This window comes from Solanum verrucosum, unplaced genomic scaffold (genome assembly GCF_900185275.1).
Source record: "Solanum verrucosum unplaced genomic scaffold, falcon-dt-bn FXZP01000287.1, whole genome shotgun sequence".
Taxonomy (NCBI): domain Eukaryota; kingdom Viridiplantae; phylum Streptophyta; class Magnoliopsida; order Solanales; family Solanaceae; genus Solanum; species Solanum verrucosum.
Genome location: NW_026020292.1, coordinates 2,084,881 through 2,108,314, shown reverse-complemented (window position 1 = coordinate 2,108,314; position 23,434 = coordinate 2,084,881). Strand labels below are relative to the sequence as shown.

Below are 23,434 nucleotides of genomic sequence, written 5' to 3'. Positions count from 1 at the left end.
TTCATGAATTTAAACTTTAGATATCTGATTAAGAATAATGACAAAATTTCATTTGGTTCCCAACAATGACATAGTTACACTAGATACATCAATGCCCTCTCAGAATCAATATGCATCTATGCACATATATATTTTTTCATATAGAAGATACATGAAATTGATGTTTGATACACGTGATATTTGATATTGGACTACTACTATATTTGATGTTTGATGTGTGTGTGCACGCATAAATTCATTGGATATATCACATATATGTACATATTAGCAGAGGCGTATCTAAGGGGGGTTACCGGGTTCACGTGAACCCATGGTTCCCTTCCGAGATCATATATAGTAGTGTTATATTTTTGGCCTTTTTAAAAAAAATTGAAATATAGATGTGGGAACCCACACTTGAAGTATCACATAATGCGATTATGACTAGGTGCACCTCTCTCCGCGAGGTTAGAAATTTAAATTTTATATTTATCTTGTTTTATTTTTCTTTCTAAAATTAGGTTACACTTCTCTAAGTGGTAACTGTTATATATATATATATATAAGAATTAATTTTAGACCTATAATTTAAAAACTTTAACGGTTTTCAGTAGTAAAATCCTAAATGTCGAATCGATCAAATTTATATCATAGATTAATATTTTTATAACAGTGCACCCATCATCTCAAAATTCTGGATACGCCTCTACATATTAGATACTCGATATACAAATATATGGAATTGTGAAATTTAGAGATATTGTGAAACACATATACATGGAGGAAGAGGAATGAGAGAGGGATAGGGGAGAGCATAAGGGGGGGAGAGGTGAGTAAGAGAGACATGTATCTCAGATATATGATAAATATCTCGTTCTTTAGATATATTTTTTCACCCATGGAACAATACTCATATAAAGCATTCTTCATGTTCATTCTAGTTGTAGATAATTGATTTGGTCTTTCGTTTGTATTTTGAATATGAAAAAAATTATGGTAGGGAGATATATGAGATTTGGTTTTCTATCGTAATGACTAACCTCTTCCCAATAACTCTAGGAAGACCATTGATAATTAACATGATCCTTGTCTCGTCTTCTAAAGTTCGATTCTTTCTTTCCCCAATCCAATTTTATTGAGTTTGGGTTGTGTCTGTCTAGTTCGAGTTTGTAAGTTGTTGTTCAAGTTGTTACTTATTTTTCTACTATCATTCTTATTAGACTCTACAAAGATAACTCGTTCTGATACCAATTGTTGGAATATTGACCCCCAGATTTGCTTAAGGAAGAAGTATATTCTATCTGTTCATTTACAGATTACAACAGTTACGTTATGTAAATCAAATAAAGTGAAGGTTCAATGGATATTACTACGCATGATGGAAGGCGAGAATGAATGATTTTATACAAGCCCATGACAATGAATTATGGATGAGAGTTACTGATGGTCCTCTTATTCCTATGATGAAGGATGATGAAGGGAAAGTCATTCCTAAGCCTAAGACTCAATATGGAGAAGCTGATTATAGAATGCTCACAAAGAATGCTAAAGCTAAGTGTATTCTTGTCTGTGGACTTGGACCTAACGAGTTTAATCGCATCTCTAGTTGTACTACAACATAATAAAATTGGGACACACTAGTCAATGTACATGAAGGAACTCCCCAAGTAAGAAAATTTAGAATTGCTAGACTATCATCTGAATATGAAGCATTTAAGATGGAGAGTGGTAAATCACTTCAAGATATGATTACTAGATTCACTACTATTGTGAATGAGTTGGTGTCTTTGGAAAAAAATATATACTACTGAGGAACATGTGGATAAAGTGTTGAGAACTCTACCTAAGTCGTGGGAGATCAAGGTCACTGCAATTAGAGAAGCAAAGGATTTGACAACCATGAGCTTGGATGAACTTGTAGGAAATCTAAAGACTTACGAGATGAATGTTGATAACACAAAAATGAGTAAAAGAAACAAAGATATGATTTTTTTCTTTCAAGGCAACTGAGAGTGATGAATCTGATCTGGATGATGAGGACATAGCCGTGATTAACAAAAAATTCAGAAAGCTCCTCAAGAAAGGTGGAAACTATGAGAAAAAATTGCTCCCGAGCAAATAAAATAGAATCTGACATTGCTATGTATGCTGCTTGGGGAACAGGTTCAGCCAACTCAATTGAAGATGATACATAAGATGTTGCTTTGATGGCCATGAAAGACTCTGAACCAGACTCTCAATCGGACATTGAGAAAAGGGAGGTAAATCTTCTTGACCTTAAAAATAAACTAAAATGTTTTTCAAAGAAAAAATTATCTTCCCTTATTCTAACTTTCATAGATAATTTTCAAGAGTTGAATGAAAATAGAGATCAATTATTGGCTTTCTTGACCAGTTTAAAATTTGAATATATTGATCTTGAAAAATTAATTCTGATCTCAAGAAAGAAAATCAATTCCTAAAGGAACAAGTACAACAACTTGATTCCTGCACGTTGGCTCTCAAATCTAAAATTGTGAAACAAATGTTACTGGAAATGGGAAAGAAAAAAATAGTGGTGACCAAATCAGATGTGACCAAAATCTAAAACGGTTAAACAATGAGCTATTTTCGGAAAGGGAAAAATCTAGAAGAATAAATCTTGACTTGGCTAGAACTAAGTATGAGCCTGAGAGGGCAAACAAATGGACTCAGTCCTCAATTATTCTAACTCAGCTCAATAATAGAACACATAAAATTAAAGCTGGAATAGGTTTTGTTAAAGAAGTCCCTAAGAAAACCTCTTATTTGTGCACACATTGTGGTAGTATTGGTCACTCAAGGGGTACCTGCCCAATAATTATAACTCACATGAATAAAAACTTCAAAGCTGCCTCAAATAGAAAAATCAACTCTGTTAAAAAAAAGGAATCATGTTAAAGAAAAAGGTTGGGGAAAAAGAAAAAATCTAAAAATGTTTACCAATATGGATTAATAGAGATCTCATTCATTCTTTTTATCAATACAAAGAACCCAAGCTAGTCTGAGTTCCTAAATCTAACCTTTGAATTTGGAGGAAAAGTTAGAGGAAGTAAGCAACATTCATACATGAACACTTGTTGCTCCAGACACATGATTGAAACTAGAATAAATTCCTCTCACTTGCAGAAGAAAAGGATGGAATAGTAGTTTTGGTGGTGAAAATTCTTTTTGGTCAAATCAAAGAAGTTGGAAAAATAGGAGAAACAAGCATGCATGATAATGATGAGTTGTCAAGAATCTCTGAATAAATTATAAAGAAACATGTGAAAGAAACAGGTCCAACCTATGTAGTATCTCACAATTACAAACATGAAAAGTCTTATGAGGTGCACTCAGATGACCATAGTATGGAAATTATGAGTCCATCAACTAAGAAGGGTGATCAACCTAGAGAAACACTTTTAAAGGAACATGTTGGAACTTGGGGATGATTAAAATCACATAAGTATCCCTCAGTGGCTAATGAACATTGTGCATACTGCCTTCTAATCTTGAATTTTATGCTCAGTCTTGTACATTTAGTTGTATGTCTCTATACCACTTTTAAAGTCAAGCTACTCATGTTAAATATAAAATCAATGCACATGTACTTGTTCCTTCCACTTGTCCCAAAAGATATATTCATGTCCTATGCTTAATTTTTGGCGTTCTCTAAAAAGAATCTAATCACACTTTCTTGTGATAAAATATAACCAGATCTCTACCCAAGATAAAACCCTTCATCTCAAAGGACTCTCAATACTACTAAAAAAAATCTTATTAAAAGCCTATTTAAAGCCTTATCCCAGTGTGATGGTCTATTTGATGTTATGGTTGAGATGACTTCGGTGGACGACACCTCTATTTTGGTGTCTTATAAAATAGAGGTTGTGGTGTAGAAAGTAGGTAGTGCCGGTTCTTAGGGGGAATTTGTATTGGGTGTGTCTAAAATTACTGAGGAAGTTTTGGAGGATGTACCTTGTGAGGGGGAATATGTTGGGGACCCTACAATTGAACAAAGTTCAGTTGTTAGGCTCAACTTGGGTGCATCTAGTGAGGGGGAATCAATGAGGGACCCCTCTGTCGAACCTAGTTCATCTATTGTGATCCTTATAAAATGAGCTTTATAGTTGATGTAAAAAATTATTATAGTTGGTGCTGCACCTGATAGTACCACATCTTGGGAACAGATTGGGAGAACATGTTCCTCTACAAATGATGCTGAAAAAAAATTGTTCCTGACTCTATTGAAATTAGAGTTGTGAACTTTGGGAAGCGGAGAGTGCTCTTAGGCAAGGTGATTACTGATTTTGGGGGTTAGAGATGAGTGAACTATTGTTTCTCCGGAGGGTATATAATTGATTGAACCAATTCCTTAAAGGTGATATATTACGAAAAAAATAAGCTGAAATTGAAGTCATATGTGTCACTCACCAGAATGCCATGGACCAGCTGCATATGAACTATGATCTTGAACATGTAGGCCTGCTAAAGAAAAATAAAACACAAAGCTCAAGGTTGAGCTTGCATAGACCAAGGCTACCTTTGAAATTGAGAAGACTACTAATTTTGTTAATCCAAAAGATGTTTTTTGTGCTGCTGAAAAATGACTTTTATTTACCCTCTCATGTCCGATCTTTTGCTATTGCCTAGCCACTTTAGCCTTTGACCTTCCAATTTTTTTCTCATCACAAGTGCTTGATTCTATCTTTAATTTTGATTACATTTGTGGTGTACTATATGCTTTTTGATTAATGCTTATGTTGGGTTTGAGTTTCAGGTTCATGTCTATCTCTTATGTTTGTGCAAATGCTTTGCTATAGCTAACTGAGTTCTTGATTTTTAAGTGTTTGTATAGGTGATAGCCCCAGTGGCCATGAGTATTGAATTTGCTTCTCTTAGTGTGGTGTATGCCTTCATGGTGTTTTATGATGTCAAAAGGGGGAAGTGCATGCTTGTGTAATATTTATAATCCAGTTGGTCTAACTTGATCCTCTAATGTGTTTGCTTTGTGTGTTGTGCTTTAAGAAACTGACATAACACACAGGGGCGAACCTATGTTCATCTTAGGGGGTTCACCCGAACCCCCTCGTCGAAAAATTACATTGTATATATAAGGAAGACTTCTGATTTTAAGTGTATAGATACTAAAATGAACCCCCTCAACATCCAGAAGAGGAGCATGGCTCACTGGTAAGGGGGTACATTTCTAAACTGCACGTTCCAAGTTCGATTCTCGGTCAGTGCAATAAGTTTTAACCTTTTTTATTGCTTTGAAAAGACTGAGATGGGCTCAGTTTTAGGCTTAGAATACCCAATAAAAGGCCTCATTATTTTTTAATTCAATCTAAAACTATATTATTTTTGTTTTTTTTTAATTTTTCTTTTTATGTTATCTCTTTTTCTCAATTTATCTTTATTTAAATTTATTAGCCACATTTTTATATTTTTGTCTTTTATTCTTCTTATTTATATTGCTCATTTTATTTCCACATAACTCTCTTCTCATGTACTAACTTAAAGAAACTCTTTGAGAAAATGGTGTATTGTTATTGAATCTAAAATTGAATTAGAAAACTATTATATAAAATAAAGTAAATTAAGATTAATCAAATGGAAAACTTTAAAAGTTGTGAATATTCTTTTAATAAAATCTATTTAATTGAATTCTTTCTTAATGTTATTGTATCTCTTTCTTACTATTTTCAAGTCAATTATAAAGAGATTAAAACTAAACTAAACTTATTTGTTTGGTTCATAATTTGTTTTTTAAACAAATGATTAACCTAGTAAATTGAATTAAATGAACTAAAAAAATCGACGATGTCATTTATTTATCTTCGGAATATGCACTATAATATTAGTAACTCGAGCTTTACACCTTTCTAAAGAATCTTGATGGTTTTTAAAGTAACATATGATTAAATGTGCACTAATTCAAAATTTAGAAAAAAATCTAAAAAGTAGAATAATGCAAAATAAAAGGAAAGACACTAGAAAATTTAAAAGCTCGATGGACCAGGGTAAAAGTAGGAAGAACCTAAACACAACATGACAATGTAAGTTAAATTTAGCGGATTAAAATTAAAATTTTCCTCCCATGTCACTCGGTTTTTCATCTTGTAACTTTTACGTGTTTACTTCTTTATACTTTGAACCCCCTCAATAAAAATTCTGGATCCGTCACTGATAACACAGATTGATCTATTCACACAAGAAACAATGGTTTGTCATCATCAAAAAGGGGGAATTTGTTAGATCGAGAAAGATTTTGATAATTGACAAATAGAGGAACAGATGAAAGGAATCGGTTGCGCCGACATGTTCCTTTCAGACTAAATCCGACTGGAATAAGGAGAACGTCAACCACGCGAATTAGAAGTTATAAAGCAGTGAAAGAGTTGCTTTTTCTATAAGAAACCAATGCTAAAAGGTTTCCTTTTATAAATAAATCCTTATGAAGTAGGAAGCATAAGCAAAGAAGGAAGTCTAATGACGTGAATGTGGTTTCAAATCTGGAATGAAGTAGGAAGCATGATCAAATGAGGAAATCAAGTTCAAGTCAAATAAGGAGAACAAAGAAGATAGTCGAGTTCAACTTGAAGAAGGAAGACTTTGAGGAGTTCAAATCTATAAATAGGGCAATATTTTCGTCGGAGAAAATTGTGCACTTAAACAGAGAGTTACAAGAAGAATACAATCAAATAGAGGGAGTTCATATTTGAGTGATTTCTGATTACGAAGTGTAGCCAACGCAAGGAAACAAGAATTTAAGAACTGATTCATAGGCTTATGTTTTATTGTTCTTAACTCAAGTTTGCTTGTATTGAGTTTTTATCGAGTTGTATCTTTAATTCTTTCTAGATCCAGTGAAGTATAAACTGGAGCAGGGATAAAGTCTTCAAGTTGGGGCGACTTAAAGACTTGGGAACATAAACCTTGGGGGGTTTGTGTTGGAGTTTAGGAATTAGAGTTAGTTCCTAGGATTGCAAGAGTTGTAATCCGAATACATAACTCTCACAATTTTTATGTCCATAACCTCCAAACTTAAATTTGTAAGTTTATGATGTCTTATGGTATTCCTTTATTTTGCCCATAAATTCATATTAGTTTCATGAAGATTCACATTCACAATTATCCTTTCTCTTTTCATCATATTGGTTTGGTTTGTAACAAAAAAGAAGTACATGAAGGTAAGAAATATTTCATTGCAAATTTTTATTTTTTATTTCCTCTATTTTTGTCTATATAAATTTGTATTTGGTTTGTGAATGAAACTAACATGTAACAAAAAAAAAGTACATGAAGTTAATAAATATATCATTCTCAAGTCCTTATTTTTTCATTTCCTCTATTTTGTCTATATATACATATTTATTTTCATGAAGATTCACATACAAAGTCATTCTCAAGTCTTTATTTTTATTTTTATGTACTTAGAGATGCTTTCTTAATATGTTTTAATGTTTGTATTATCATTCATCAAGCAAGTATGATTAAAAAAAAATCTTTGTAATTCTTAACAATGTTTTGTCTGTATGCAATTGCTCTTTCTAATAGTTAATTTTTCGGATATAATATAGTTTGATTAAAATATTTGTTAGATTTCAAGAAATAATTATTATTTAGTATTGTTAGTACTATTGAAAAGATAATATACAAATATATAACATATAGTTTAAATTTTGTTCTTTCTTTTGACATAATTATTTTTAATTGGTATATGATATTTTTTTTTATTCAGTTAGTTGCATATAATGAAGAGTTTGTCATAGGGATCAAAACATGATGGCAGATCTACTTGCAAAGGAAGATGATAGAAGGAAAAAAAAAATGAAGCATAATTAGATATTATTTTTTTACTTTGAATTATATTAGCAACTTAGTTACTTTTGCTAGAATTTTCTAAATTTTGATTTGTATAAATAATTTAGCTAAATGTATTATATTATCAATGCTAATCATTTGATCCTTTATTATTCTACTTTTTCTTTGTTATGAAGAAAAATTAATATAATTATCTCATTTTAACAACAACAAAAAAATTATGATGATTAGGAGTTTCATTTTTATTATAATTATAAAAAAGAAATTGAAAAATAAAATATTATTTTCATGATGCCATTTTTTGCGTATGTAACAATCTGTTTTCGTCACCGTTTTTTTTTGCTTTGAAATGTATTTATAATTTTTATGTAGTCACCAATTTTTATATTTTCTTTGTTCATTTTTTGTATTTTCACCCCTTATTTTTATTTATTTATTTTACAAATAAATCAATGCATAATTAGTAATACATTTAATGTCTAATAAAATTATACATTTGAATTACTTATAACTCATGTCTCTTCATCTTACTTGTAACTTTTAATGTTAAATATTATTCATAACTTTTGTATGTTTCATTTTTCATAAATCTTATAAATATTTTAATGTTTAAAAAAATATAATAAGCAAATATAATTATAAGGACATAATAAAAAAATTAATTTTGTCTTGAGGAAATTAGAGTTTGAATAGAAAATTAGTATTCTTACGAAAGATAGAGAAAATTAAAACATATAAATATTTTCAACGTAATACAATATATTGTTATTTCAACATATTATCTCTTATTCTATTTACTTCACCACGGTGAATATTTTGTTCTACTATATACATATACAAAAAAAATTTATATGTTATATGTTTAAAAAAAATAAAAAACCTATGATATCGCAGATGAAGAGAAATATTAATATTATCTATATATTCGATACTAACCTAAATATTACATATTTCATATTATTATCTTATAAATATTTCATATAACCGCGCGAAGCGCGGATAGCTTCACTAGTTCTTAATAAGAGGGAGTTTCTTCAGACATCCAAAAAGGTAAGTCTATAATTTTCCCTTCTCCCTTTGTTCTTTCTTTCTTTGCCGTGTGTTTTTCACCGCCAGCAAGAAGACGCACGCATTGCATCTTGGCTCTTCCACATTATATACTAGTGATTGTGTAGGTGTGAACTGTTAAGTTGAGATATTAAAGTTAGTCCCTTGAATGATAAATTTATAATTTAAAACCACTCTTTGAAGTTCGTGAAGTTTTGGTTGAACATCCTACTCAACATAGGTCGTAATTTTTACTCCTTTAATCAAGGAGATTTTCCACGATAAACTCGTGAATCATTTATGTTACTATTTTGGGATAAAAGTCTGAAAAATACATTAACTTTGGTCGGATTTGTTGCGATACTAAACTTTCATAAGGACCTATTACCTCCCTAGACTATTTAATACAGTATTTTTTACCCCCTGAACTATTTAATAGTGTATTTTAAAGGTATATATGTGCTCACGTGGACACATTACTATTAAGGGAAAATGCATAAGTACCCCCCCAGCCTATACCCGAAATCCCAGAGACACATCTAACCTTTACTAAGGTCCTATTACCCCTCTGAACTTAATTTATCTATAATATTCTACTCCTTTTCGGCCTACGTGGTACTATCCTTGAAAATTTTGTCAACATGTGTTGGGCCCAAAAGATAGTGTCACGTAGGCCAAAAAGGGGTAGAATATTACATATAAAATAAGTTCGGGGGGTAATAGGACCTTAGTAAAGGTTAGGTGTGTCTCTGGGATTTCGCGCATAGGCTGGGGGGTGCTTATGCATTTTCCCTACTATTTATAATTTTGCATTAATTTTTATGTCCACGTGGGCAAATATATATGTTTAAAATACGGTATTAAATAGTCTAGGGAGGTAATAGGTCCTCATGAAAATTTAGTATCGCAACAACAAATCCAACCAAAATTGAAGTATTTTTTAGACCCTTATCCCTACTATTTTAGTTGCACAAAAGGAACCTAGTTCTTTAAGTGGAGCAAATCTTGAACGTAATCAAGAGGATTGTTGAGATAGTTAGGTGCTATTTTATTTAAGATGGATTAGTAAAAAAATTACTCTGGTTTGTTTCTACTTGTCCACTATACTAAAAATCTATTTTTACTTCATGTCACTTTTAGCATACTAAGATTGTTCTTTTTTATGTTTTACTCTTAACATTATTTATAACTTATTCTCTAAATCATTTCTCATGACCTAAGATTATATATCAGTTAATGTGGATTGATTTGGTCTTGGGTTGACTTTTTAAAGTTAAAATCAAACCAACCCAAGTATAATCAATTTTTTTATTCAATACCAAGCCAAGTCAAACCAAACCACTTACCGAATTTTTTTCTCAATTTACAATTTGATACAATTATTTATTCGATATTATGCAACTCTAATCCTAGCATTCAAACCTTACTCTATCATGTCAAAAAGAATGAAGTTACACTATGATATTGTAGTCTATCGTTATCCATACTCATGTTGGTATCTCATCCCAATTATTCATATTTAATTAAAACAAAACTATTTTCTCCCACTAAACATCTGAACTTTGTCGCATTGGAAATCTAAAGCAAAAGAAGGATTAAAAAAAAGAGTTGTAAGTTGTAACATAGTTTGAACATGAATATACAGTGACGTGATGATATTCTCCAAGTTAATAATATATTAAAAATAATTAATACTACTTTAATTTCCTAATAATGTATTTAAAATAATTAATACTACTTTTATTTAATTGCCTAAAGGATGTCTCCCCACATCTCTTCTTTTTTCTAGTCTGAATGCACACAATGGACGTCACAAGAACTTACAACCCCATAGAAGGTAACGAATAAACAAAAAAAATAATACTAATTTAAGAATTATGTTTAGATTATTTTAATAAAAAGGCAAAAAAAGCATTCACTTGTTTCCTTCTAATCATCAAAGCATTTTGTGCTTTTCTTTTTTAAGGTATTTGAGTAGTATTATATTAATGATTTGCCTAAACGAGGCGTATTAGGGATTAATTATTAAATTATCTCCCATGCATAAAGCTACATAGTATTACTTTATACAACTCATCTTAAAATGGGTAATAATCATTGATAAAGAATATCAAAGTGGATTTTTTATTTTTTTAATGATAATGGATAGGGTCTCTTCTTTTACACGCAGTCATTCTTCTTATTAAAAAAATTTATTATAAAGGACATTTGACTAGATTTTGCATTGGAATGTAAAGGGGAATAATGTATTCTAGTTTCCATGAAATTAAAGTTGAGGAGGGAGGTGAAAAAATTGCCTAAATCCATATAATTTGCTTAACTCGACCAAGTTTTAATTAAGGAAAAATTACCTAATTAAATATATATATTTATATCATATCTTACAAATCTAATTTATACTTTAAATAGTTATAAATTTTCAGTTTATCAACATCATGGCTGGCAGAATGTCCCCTTGCGGGTTTGGTGATGTTTTCACTGGAGACGATAATCTCTGGCTAGATAGGGGGAGAGAGAGACAAAGGGGAGATAATGATCAAAATATGTTTCTGATAAGATATAGACATATATCTAATTAAGAGTTTATAGACTTGTATGATAAAGTGTACAAGTATCCGAGTTAAGATTGTATGTATCTATGAGAAAAGATTTTTGATGGTGAAAAATTAGGATAATTTTTTGAATTTTTCCAAGAAGAAATTTAGGGAAGAACACATGATTTGCTCCTAAATTGACATGTTTCAGTTACATTTCATATTTAGGTACACATAATTAGATGTATCTCTTAACATGTATTTGAGATACATGTATCAAGACACGCCAAATACATGTATCTGGAGACCGAAATATGATAGCAATTGTAATATCAGAAACTCATGGAATGATAGGTAATTAGACACTAAACTAGTGAAATTTGTGTTTTTAATGGATTTGGGCTAGAGTAATTTTAATGAAGAGAAAATTTGAGAAATAGAAAAGATAATAGACATAATTAAGGCTATATAGTTATAGTTTAGATAATTGTGCTTCATAGCTATAGTTTTGTTTGCTATGTAGCTTGTGGTTTGTATATTTTGCTTGCAAATATACGAACAGGGTAAGTAAGTATATACAAATGGAGGCTGCAGTTTGTATATTTCGCTTGCGAATATACAAATATGGTAAGTATATACAAATTCTGTTTTTTATTATACATTTAGGAATTTTTCAAAACTCCGTTTGTATATATCACTTGTCAATATACAAACATGGTAATTTATTATAATTTTTTCATAAATTGTATACAAAGAACTAGGGTAAGCATATACAAATTCTGAATTTATACAATCAGGAATTGAATTATACAAATTATGAATTTATACAATCAAGACCGAATTATATAAATTCTAGATTTATACAATTAAGAAACCGAATAGCAAAACTTTGTGAAATTGTAACTGCGGATTAAAAAGAATTGAAACTATAGCTATATTACATAGTATAGTCTAGATTTTTTTTACTTTTTTTTATTTAATATAATTTTAAAAATAGAAACATTAAAAACAAAACAGTGTATTTCAAAAAAAAAAACATACAAAACACAAAATAGGATTAAAAAAAAACAGAAAATGATATATATCACTAAAACTTGGAAACTATATTACATCTAAATTGTTCTCCAATGAAGTAAAAGCTTGAAGAATCTCGTTAAACTTCATATCGACATGTGCTTTCAAACCATCAATCTCTTCCTTCAAGTCAGCATTAGTAGGTGATTCCTCATTACGAGCATCATGCTTTGCTTCTGGTGTGCAAAAAAATTGATTACTCAAATGCTCGCTTTGATCATCATCAGTGCTACTTCTAAAAACAAACCAACCAAATCAAGTAAAACTTTTTCATTTTCAGTTGGTACAATGTTCTTCACCTTATCAGCTGCTAAGCCAAATATGCGCAAACAAACAAAATCATGTGGCAATTGTTTGTGCATAGTCCAATTAAAAAGTCTAGGCACTTCAGATTGTGTATATTCAGCAAATAGACCATTCAAAGCAGGGCAACACTCATAGAACCAAATTTGCAAAGCTAAAGGAAATCCACCAAGTCTATAATATCCAGACTTTGTCTTAACTTTTTGGAACACGCTTCAAGAGTAATATTGAATATATCGATTTCCCAAGCATATGAGTTATAGTCCCACTCTCACCCAAATCGAAGTATGACATATCAAGTATTGTACTCTTAAGTGTGGACAGTAAAAGGTGTTTACAAAAAAACAAAACTGCCAGATTCACTGCATCAACATCGGACTTGAATTGGCCGACACGAAACAAAGAATCAAGATCATACCATGTCATCGTTGGAGACCCAAAGTAACGTTTCACCAATCGATTCCCATATGTTTGAATTTTGATTGTTGTATTACCATTACACAACAACCCAGTAACAAAGACAAATTCAGCAATTCCAAAATGGAGTTGTACCCCATTAACATTAATGTATAAAGATTTGGAATCATGGTGCTGGACTTGTCGCATCATAATATTATGTAAAACACGCCCATGAAGCACAATAGGAGGTAGATCTAAAAACTTTCCAAAACATATTTTTCTAAACATAGCAAGTTATTTTTTTGTTAAAGCTGAAGTTATGTTCGCAACAACATTAGGATTTAAACTATGATCGATCTTCGGTATATAATCAACATCCATTTGAACTAAAAAATCACATTCCTTCAAGTGAGAATACTGATCAATGGCTTTGTCGCCGGATCCACCAATATTTTCGGTTTCCATTTGGGGAACGACTCTAAAGGATTGGACTGATCAGAAGAACAACCTAAATTTATTTTTTAGTCGGTTGTTCAAAATTCATAGGTGTATTGTCCCTTTCCTCTTCAAATCAACCCCGATTTCTTCACCCACAAATTTGCATGCTTGATTTCTTCACTTAAACCAACATTGTCTACTGTGTTTGAATCCAAATGGAAAGAAAAATCGTGCCCAGACATACTCGAAACTCTTGACTATTGATCACCACACAAAAAGCAGATTGATCTCGACTAAAAATAGTATACTCTAGATGTTTGCTATTTCACGTAATTTTCCCTTTTATTTACAATAAATAATTTTCCCAAAGTTCATCAAATAAAGTTTTCAATTCGTCGGATAACATTGCAAGTGTTTTAAACCTTCTTGAAATGAAAATAAGAATCTCATACTCTTTCTTTGGACTTTCAAAAATATTTTTCCGTTTTAAGTCTTTTTGGATTTAATTTTAAAAAAAATCATTTCTTTTTAAAAAATATAAGTGGCGACTCCTTAAAATGTTTTTTTAAATCAATTTTATTTTCAAAAATGTCTTTTCCCATACTGAAACGCGGGCTACTATAGAGTGATTGAGGGGTCTGATTGGGCAGTTAAAGTAGTGTAAGTCACTTTAAATATAGAAAAACCTCAAAAATCTCCCATAATAACCCAATAATTGTTGACACCCACTTTTGATCCTCCACGATGTGAATTAATTTTTGAGCTTTCTAAATTTTAAATGATTTGAAATAATTAATTTTATAAAAAAATTAAAATATTTTTGAGCTGTTTTATAATATTTTAAATAATAAATGTGTTTTATATAGTTACGTATGTAATTAGTATATTTTGATATTTGAAAATCATCTCAAAAGATTTTACTTTTTTTAAGTTAAATATTTAATTAATTTAGTTTAATTTAAATTATAGTTATAATTTTAAGTTAATTAGTTTGTAATTAAATTAATTATTTTATAATTAAATTTATTTAGCTAAGGTTAAAAAGCTTATTAATTAATCTATATTAATTCGTCCTATTTAGATTTTGGCCGAATTAACCAATTAATTAAATTCTAAATTCTTAACCTAAGTTGGCTAAGTTTGCAGATTGGCATGTTGAAAGTCTTTTATTTTGATGTTTATGCTTTGTTTGATCATGTTGCTGCCTTGTCTTTTGTGATTCCATATGTGGCTATGAGGTTTGACATTTCTCCGAACATGTTGTTAGATCCCTTTTCTGTCTATACTCATATTGATGAATCTATTGTGGCTAAGAGAGTCTATAGAGATTGCCTCGTTTATCCCATAGAGTCACGCATGTTGATCTTGTAGATCTTGATATATTTGATTTCAATGTTACTTTTGGTATGAGTATGCTCCATTCTTGTTATGCTTTTATTGATTTTAAAACCCGAGTGGTCAAGTTTCAATTCCCTAGTGAGCCCATCCTAAAGTGGAAAGGGTAAAATTATATGCCTAAGGTCAGTTTTTTTCTTGTCTTAAATCTAGAAAATGATTTCTAAAGGTTGCATATATCATCTAGTTCAGGTTATGGATATGGATTCCTAAACCCCTACAGATATTGAGTTCGTTCCCATTATAAATGAGTTTCCAGAAGTGTTTTTCGATGATCTACCCGGTGTTCCTCCCGAAAGAAAAATAGACTTAGGTATTGACTTTCTCCCAGATATGCAACATGTATCTATTCCTCCTTACCGTATGGCTCCGGTATAACTTAAGGAATTTAAAGAGCAATTGAAGCACTTGTTGGATAAGGGTTACATCCGATCTAGTGTCTCTCTTGGGGTGCTCCAGTTTTGTTTGTTCGAAATGAAGATGGTTCACTTCTTATGTGTATTGACTACCAACAATTGAACAAGGTTACCATTAAGAATAAATATCTTTTTCAAAGGATAGATGATTTGTTTGACCAACTCCTAGGAGTGAGTTACTTATCTAACCTTTTACTGCTGAATCTAACACAAAAGGTAACCAACCAGTTAAAATACTTAAAAGAACCAAATGAAGAAAACTAAAGAGAAAGAGGGGAAATAACATGGTTCTGCGCAGCGAACCAAAAACAACGAGTTGAGAAGTCAATTTCACACCATCAACTTTGAATCGAAATAGTAGTGAAAATAGTGAGATTTGAGCTATTGAAACAAGAACTCTCAAACTTTTACGGGGTGCTCTTTTTCTAGCCTTCCAACCCTCCTTTGAATAGTGAAAAGGAGAGGGTTTATATAGGGTCTGGAATTTGGGAGAAATGAGGCTCAAATTCGATGTGGGAATAAAGAAAATTTCAAAAATCTTTCGGGAGGATAAGGATTGAGCTGGAAACCGTACGAATTAATACTAATTTTTAAACGAAATTCAAAAGAAAGAGAGAAATTGGAATGAGTAAATACCACGGGAAGCCTTGTTGTACTTGAGATCGTGCCAAGCACATTCGATTGTACGACTGAGAGGGAGAATTATGGCTTATTGTTCTTGTTGGGTCCACATCGTTGGTTGTCATTGTGCATTTGTTGACAGAATGAGAGAGATAGAAAAGCAAGTCTGGGTAATTGTTGTAATTGTAAGAATTTGCTGAAAATATGAAATTTGGAATTATTGGGAATGATGGATCTTTTAGTGTCTTTAGGAATTGAAAATTGGTTAGATTTGAGGCAAAAATTGTGTCTAAAATTGCAATTAAAGAAATGACCAAATGAATTTATAATTTAACCAAATGAATTAAGAAAGTTTTCTGTCGATTTAATTTGATAAGTTCGGCTAGAAATTAAATAAAAAAAATTAATACTAATTAATTAGAGAGCTTCTTAATCTTAACCAAAATAAAATAATTAACTCAAAAAATTATCTACTAATTATTTAAAACTAAACTAATTAACAAAATCTTTTTGAGATAATTTTTTGAATATTTATAAAAGGTAATATATATATACAAATTAATTATATCTTGCAACATTTTGAGTTTTATGAAAACTAATAATTTTAAATAGTCTGTAATTGAAGAAACTCGATAATTAATATATATTGTGGATGATTGAAATTGAGTGTCAACAGTTTGCTCATTTCTTATCATTGTATAAGCATGATCAAAGAAAAGTTTGTTGGAGTCTTCCCAGAACACAAGTACGAGATTGTGAAGAAGCTGCAAAAAGAAAGCACATTTATGGTATGATTGGAGATGGTGTAAATAATGCTCCAACACTGAAGAAGATACAACTTGCCGTTGACAAGTAGAACCATTTTCCAGAGGATTAAGAACTATACTATCTATGTAGTCTCAATCACAATCCGTGTTGTGATGGGATTAATATTCATTGCATTTATTTGGGAATTCGACTTCCCGCCTTTCATGGTCCTTATTATTGCTATCCTCAATGATGAAACTATCATGCCCATCTCTAAGGACAGGATCAAGCCATCTCTTTTGCTTGACTCGTGAAAGATCAATGAGATCTTTACCTTTGGGATCGTCCTCGGAACCTAAGTTCTGTTTTTCTATCTTGCAACCTCTATTGATTTCTTTATCAAGAAGTTTGGTGTTAAATCAATCAGAGATAACCAACACGGACTTACAACTGTTGTATACCTTCAAGCGAGTATTATGAGTCAGACTCACATCTTTGTAACGAGATCAAGAAGCTGGTCATTTGTGGAACGCCCCGATTTTTGGCTTGTCATTGCTTTCTTTCTAGCCCAATTTTTGGCTAACTTATCACTGTTTACGCGAAATGGGACTTTTCTAGGATCCATGGAATTGGATGAGAATGGGCAGCAATCATATGGATCTACACAATCATTATATATCTCCTTCTTCATGGAATTAGATGAGAATGGGCAGCAATCATATGGGATTCAATGATCCAGAGTAAGACCGCCTTCACAACAAAGAAAAATTATGGAAAAGGCAAAAGAGAAGCACAATGGGTCATGGCTCAACGTACACTTCATGGACTCCAGACTGTAGAAAGAAATGACTTAATCCATGACAAGAACGTTAGGGAATTGAATGAGATTGTTGAGCAAGCTAAACATCGTGTTGAAGTTGCAAAATATACACATGAGTAAATGAGAAATTACTTGAGATCTTAAGAACCATATCGCAAGTTTGAGGGAATTTTACACTCTCAAAATAACATGTTGAAATGATCTGATAACCCTATATTGTTTAAGATTATGAAATGAATTGTAGGAGATAGATGATTATTATTTTTTTTTGGTAAGGACATTTTTGGAGCTAATTTTTCTTTCTTCAAAAAGTGTATGTACATGATGTTATTAATGTTGGATGAGTTCCTCAATTGGTGAACTACAAAGGCTAGATGCATATAAAAAAATTAAACTAATAGCTATATGCATAAAGAATACCTATAACATTAAAAAAAACTTACACAAGCATTGCATTAATGGGCCAAGATTGAGTGAGAGGTAACCAATCCTGCACAAGTATATTTTTTGTGAAAAGTGGGAAGAGCATCAATATAATGACCTGCCCCATTATTACAAGTGAACTAAAAGAAATCAAATGGAAAAAAATAATCGGTACGGACCGCTATAGCGGTATTGAGGTCCCTACGGATCCGATTGAATCACTATAGAGGGATAAGTTGTTGTAAATATAGGGTAAACTTCTAAAATCACCTACTATTGTCCAAGAACATTTTGGAGAACTAAAAGGATAACCTAAGATATACTTCAACAATTTTTATTGAGAAATCGTAAATGTGAGCAATCTGATCCCCTACTTTTGTAGTTTCATTTGTATGTCTTGTAAAATATAATTGTTGCTCTTGGAGATTATTTGAATTCATTCTAAGTTGGAAGAAATTCGAGTTTATGGGGATTTTAGGGTGTAAGACCTTGGGGTAATCTTAATAGTGTTTGTTCTCGATTTATTTTACCGCAATTCACTAATATAACCATTAAAATTGGTAGTTTTTGGTGAATTAATGATGGAAAAACCCTAGTTTGGGTGAAAATATTATGATGTTGACCTAGGGTGTGAGATTTGGATATAATCTAGAAATATGTAGGTCATTTGTGGTTGATTTTGTATTATACTATTATTTTAGATCAAGAACAAGCTAAAGTTTCACAAAAGGAGTCAAGGTTCGCGATCAGACTTCTACAACAATTGTTTGTCTCTCAGATTGGCTACGTTTTCTTAACTGGATTATTAGACATGTATTCTATTTCATAATATTCTTGAATATGGATGTGATATTTCATGCATAGGCCTTTGGGCACGGACTTTGGATGACTAAAGGTTGTTGTTTATTGTTGTTAAGGCGAGAAAAAAATAATGACTAGGGGGGTAATTCTCTAGTTCTTGATTGTTAACCTTGAGTTTTCTTGTTGAGGTTGTTTTGTGGTAATTGTAAGGTTAAGTGTTATGAAATTGTTGGGTTATAGTCATTTCTAGGACTTGTGGTAATCAAGGAAAAATGAATGAACGTGAAAAGTATTAATTCATGGGACTAGAGAGGTATTTCTCGAGGAACAAATGTGTAATTATAATGGGGTCCAGTATTGGGCTATTGATATATAGATGTATATATGAATATGTGTGTTCATGTTTATTGTTCCATGTGAAATGCTTGGGTAATGCATGTACAAGAAATAAAATGGTATGACTTCAAGTGTGATTTTTCATTGTGATTGTGCATATTGTTTGTGATTGTGGGTTGACTCGGGTACCATGCCAGTATATAATACTAATGGTTTACTCAGGTATGATGCGGTACATAATACTAATGGTTGGCCTGGCTACCACGTCTGGTATATACTAACAACAGTTGGCTCAGATACCACGTCAATATACTAACAGTTTGTGTGTGGGTTCCACGAGAGAACTGAGTTTGTTCATTATGTTATAATTGTCACGTGTTGGTCCATAAGTGGCCAAGTTTGTTTTTAAATGATGGATGGTTCTTGTTAAGACTAGGTTTGAATTTTAAACACCATAGACGATGTTTTAAAGATCTTTCATGGTCCATGTTACTTGAAAGGTGTGATGCATAAGTTGTGGCGTGTTATGTTGATGTTGTTCATGATTATTGAGTGTATCAACTCGGGATGAGGACTAAGGAGTCCAAACTATGTTATACTTGTGATTATAAATGTGTGTTATCTGTTTGCCAAGTGGTGGTTACTAGATTAGGCTAATGACCAGAAGTCTGGTGCATAGTTCAAATGTTGGGATCGACTATGATTGTTCAGTGTTTAAAATACATCTGCTAAGGGGGATTTGAGTCAAGAAGGCTTAGTAAGATTCACGCAAGTGGTCCACTAAATTGGTCAAGGGCAGGGTGTTGGCATGAGAACTTGTATGAGGGTAGTCGGTTGGTTAACAAAATTAGTGTTGGTCTTGTATTCGAGAATCTCTATGTGATATAAGGGTTATGTTATGATCTGATATGAGGGTAATTTTTACTCTTGGAATACAAAATCGAAAAGGGCGTTTGCCTCCCAAACTCTTAGTGTAACACCACAAAAAAATATTCTTAGTTAAGATCCGAACTATTCTTTATTTTCATGTAAAGTGTATTTGGTGATTCTTAAATTGCCCATATGTGTAAAGGTCAATTCTTAAGTGTTGGAATGGATTTGAATATGAATTAAGGTCACAAGAACTCCCTAGCATAAAGTTGAAAGCTTCCATACCAATTAAGTTTTGATGTAAGATTCTACTTGGGTCAACTTCAAACGACATATCTCTTAGAATATAAAGAGTTATGTGGCCCATAACCTATCAAATTAAAGGTATTTGATTTTTTTTCAATGACACTAATTTTGCTTCAATCCGAGTTTCAAGTAAAAAGTTATGACAATTTTTGTAATCTTACAGTTCAGTGACGAATTAGTCGATGGGAAAACATTAAAAGGGGTTATTTTTGTCTTTTTACCTCAAAAAAATTCTAAACGAATTTCTTGACTAATTAAAAGCACAAAACAATCAGATTTTCATCTGTTAATCTCCCATTCTCTTCTCTCGCAAACCCTAAGGAAAAATCAAAGCAGAAGACTTCCATTCAAGATTTTTCTTCAAGGTAAGTCCTTCTCCAAGAATTTTATTCTTTCCAACTGAAATTTCTTCTTAAATTTATGAATCATTAATGAAAATCCTAATTCTTGGGCATAGAGTTTTCAGAAAACGAATTCAAGAATCTCAACAAAAGTTCTCTTAATTGTTCTCCTTCAAGCTAGGGTTTCAAGTCTTCTAATCAAGCTCTTCTTCAAGAACCTTGTTCTTCCAAGTATGTAAGGCTATTATAGTATTGGACTAGTTCGTCCTCACGCTCTATGTCTACTTTCAAATTAGTAAACGGGTAATCTAGGGTTCTATTATTAGATTTGAGTGTTCTTAAGATGAGTTGATGTTGAATTCTGAGTTCTTGAGTTCCTGATTATTGATTTTCTATTCCATATTATTGAATTATTGAATTATTGTATATTGTACATTGAGATTTATTGAGTTGATTTTCATGTCTATTCTTCAGCATTATCCCTGAGTATTCATTGAGTTCTTATTGAGAATCTTTTAAACAAATGTAATTGTTTTAAACTAAGTTCTGAGAAAACAAAAAGGAGTCTTGAGAAAGAGTTTGAAAAATGATTTGAAAAAGAGTATAAGGGAACTAAGTAGTCCCAAATGTATCATTTTATTACATTGAGAATAGAACTATGATTCATTAATAGTATGACAATCGTGTATGAGATCTAGCTATGCCATCCATGTTTTTACAGTATGACTTCCCGAGTTATCAATGATCATATCACAATAAATATTTGTTTTAAACTGTTTTTTTTTAGAAAGTAAAGCAGAGTTTGAGTAGAGTTTAAAAAGAGATTTTGATTTCAAAATGAGTTTATCAGTTCAGATATACTTCAGAGCATTACCTCTTTTAAGAGGGTATTTTGAATAATTACCTCAAACAGAGAAAATAATATGTTTTATACATTTGAGCATGAGTATATATTATTGGGAATAGTGTTGAGCACCGATATAGGAATGAATTCAGACAACTCAAAATCCTCATAAGCCATGTATTCTAACATGGGTAAAGGATCATACTTTTTAGATGAATCTTTATTTGCTTAGTGGATCCACTTAGTTGAGAGGTTAAATACCCCAACACTAGATAGGACAATTCTGACAGTGTGGGCGAGATGATGTATCATCACGTAGCTGATGGTTGTCGGTTAGAGAATCTCTCAAATAGAGTTGAAGTGTATTTTTACTATATCACTTATTATGTTGTGTTTCAGAGATGAGCAAGTATTTGTGAAATTTTAAATGATTTTGCTGTTTTATTTCTTTAAATTCAGATATATATTTATTCTATTGCAATTCTTTCAATTCTTTTATTTGTTATTCAGCTATATTACATATTCGTACATTCAATGTACTGAAGTCATTCGACTTGCATCTTTTTATGATGCAGATTCAGGTACTTAGGATCCTTAACAGGAGTTTTGTTAAGATCACTCCATCTGCTTGTCAGCTTTTGAGTGAGGCCTCCTTGCTTTTTATAAGTTGTTAGTAGTAGCATTTTGAGGTGTATTGAGTCATGTCCTGACACTCGTCTTTATACGGTAGAGACTTCATAGATAGACATTTTTGGAGAGTCTTTCAGTATTCAGTTACAGATGTTTTACTTAAAGCTTTATGTTTCATACTCAATGTTTTCAAATAGTTTTGAGATTCAGTAAGTTGTATTAAACATTTTCTTCAATTTTGATGCTTGAGTTAGTCTTCCGGCTGTAGTCAGCTAGGATGACGATTCGCTTGGGAACCAACAATGGTTCTGGAGTGCCGACCACATCCAGGGTGTAGGCTCAGATCGTGACACTTAGTCTCTATTTCATTGTTTTTACTTGTTTGCTTGATTTTGTGAACTACCATTGTTCAAGCATATTTTTGTTGTTGTGTTGCAAAGATTGAAGCCTTTGAGGAGCATCTTGGCTTGCAAGACTATCCCGCGAGTCTTCGAAAATAGACCTGTAACATCAGCCTCGCGCTGACCTTGTAAAGGGGTTGAGTATAACTCCTCGACTTTAGTCCCTTCAACATAAGAAGCGCCCTCGGTATGTGAGTTAGTCGTGTATGCAACTCCATAATTCCTACTTGAATTCCTTTATGAGAAGCTCCATCACAGGATTGTCAACATCAAGGGGTGTTTTCGATAGTGTTAGGCCACCTACACTAGCGTTGTTGGAAACTATTGTAGTCACCGCATTCTACAATTTCATTACCATTTCACCTTACACGGTTATGTAGTCTATTATTGAACTTTGCTAGTGTTTTAGGATACATAGAGCATATTTGAGGTGATGTATCTTCGTCCAATCTTTATCACTCCCCTGAAACATGTCTATCATGAAGGTTTAGACCATAAGTGATTCCTATGAAATAGCAATATTCAAGCTAATAAGAAAGTAGAGTAGTACTAGTGAGTTGTCATAAAAAAAAAATAGAGTATATAGTCACATAAAACTATCCTGACCCCACGATGGCACCAAACTATTTGCTAGGAAAATGTTAATAGTTGATTTTTTTTATGAGGTCAAGATCATGCATCTTTGATTTAACTTATTAGATTTGATTATTCACAGTTAAATATGCTTATTAAAGAAACAAATGACAATAAATAAGCAAGTAAATAAAGTCCAATGGAGTAGTAGATCTCCGACGAAAAGTGTTTGCACTAGATTCGATGATGTCAGAGTGATATTGGTCTGACCCGAGATCGTTTTGTAAATAGGCTCTATGAAGAAAAGAC

At 31.8% G+C, this 23,434-nt stretch overlaps 1 protein-coding gene across 3 annotated transcripts in view; it reads right to left on the bottom strand.

Moving 5' to 3' along the window:
* LOC125834553 (auxin response factor 8-like) overlaps positions 1–23,434 on the bottom strand; it is a 771,942-nt gene that overhangs the window by 395,858 nt on the left and 352,650 nt on the right. Inside the window, exon 1 of one of the 3 annotated variants that reach the window (XM_049513682.1) lies at positions 5,559–5,564. The exons of the other annotated variants lie outside the window; for them this stretch is intronic. The gene's annotated coding sequence lies outside the window, so the exon portion shown is untranslated. Of the gene's footprint in view, positions 1–5,558; positions 5,565–23,434 lie in introns of those variants that run through there. 3 annotated transcript variants of the gene reach the window in all.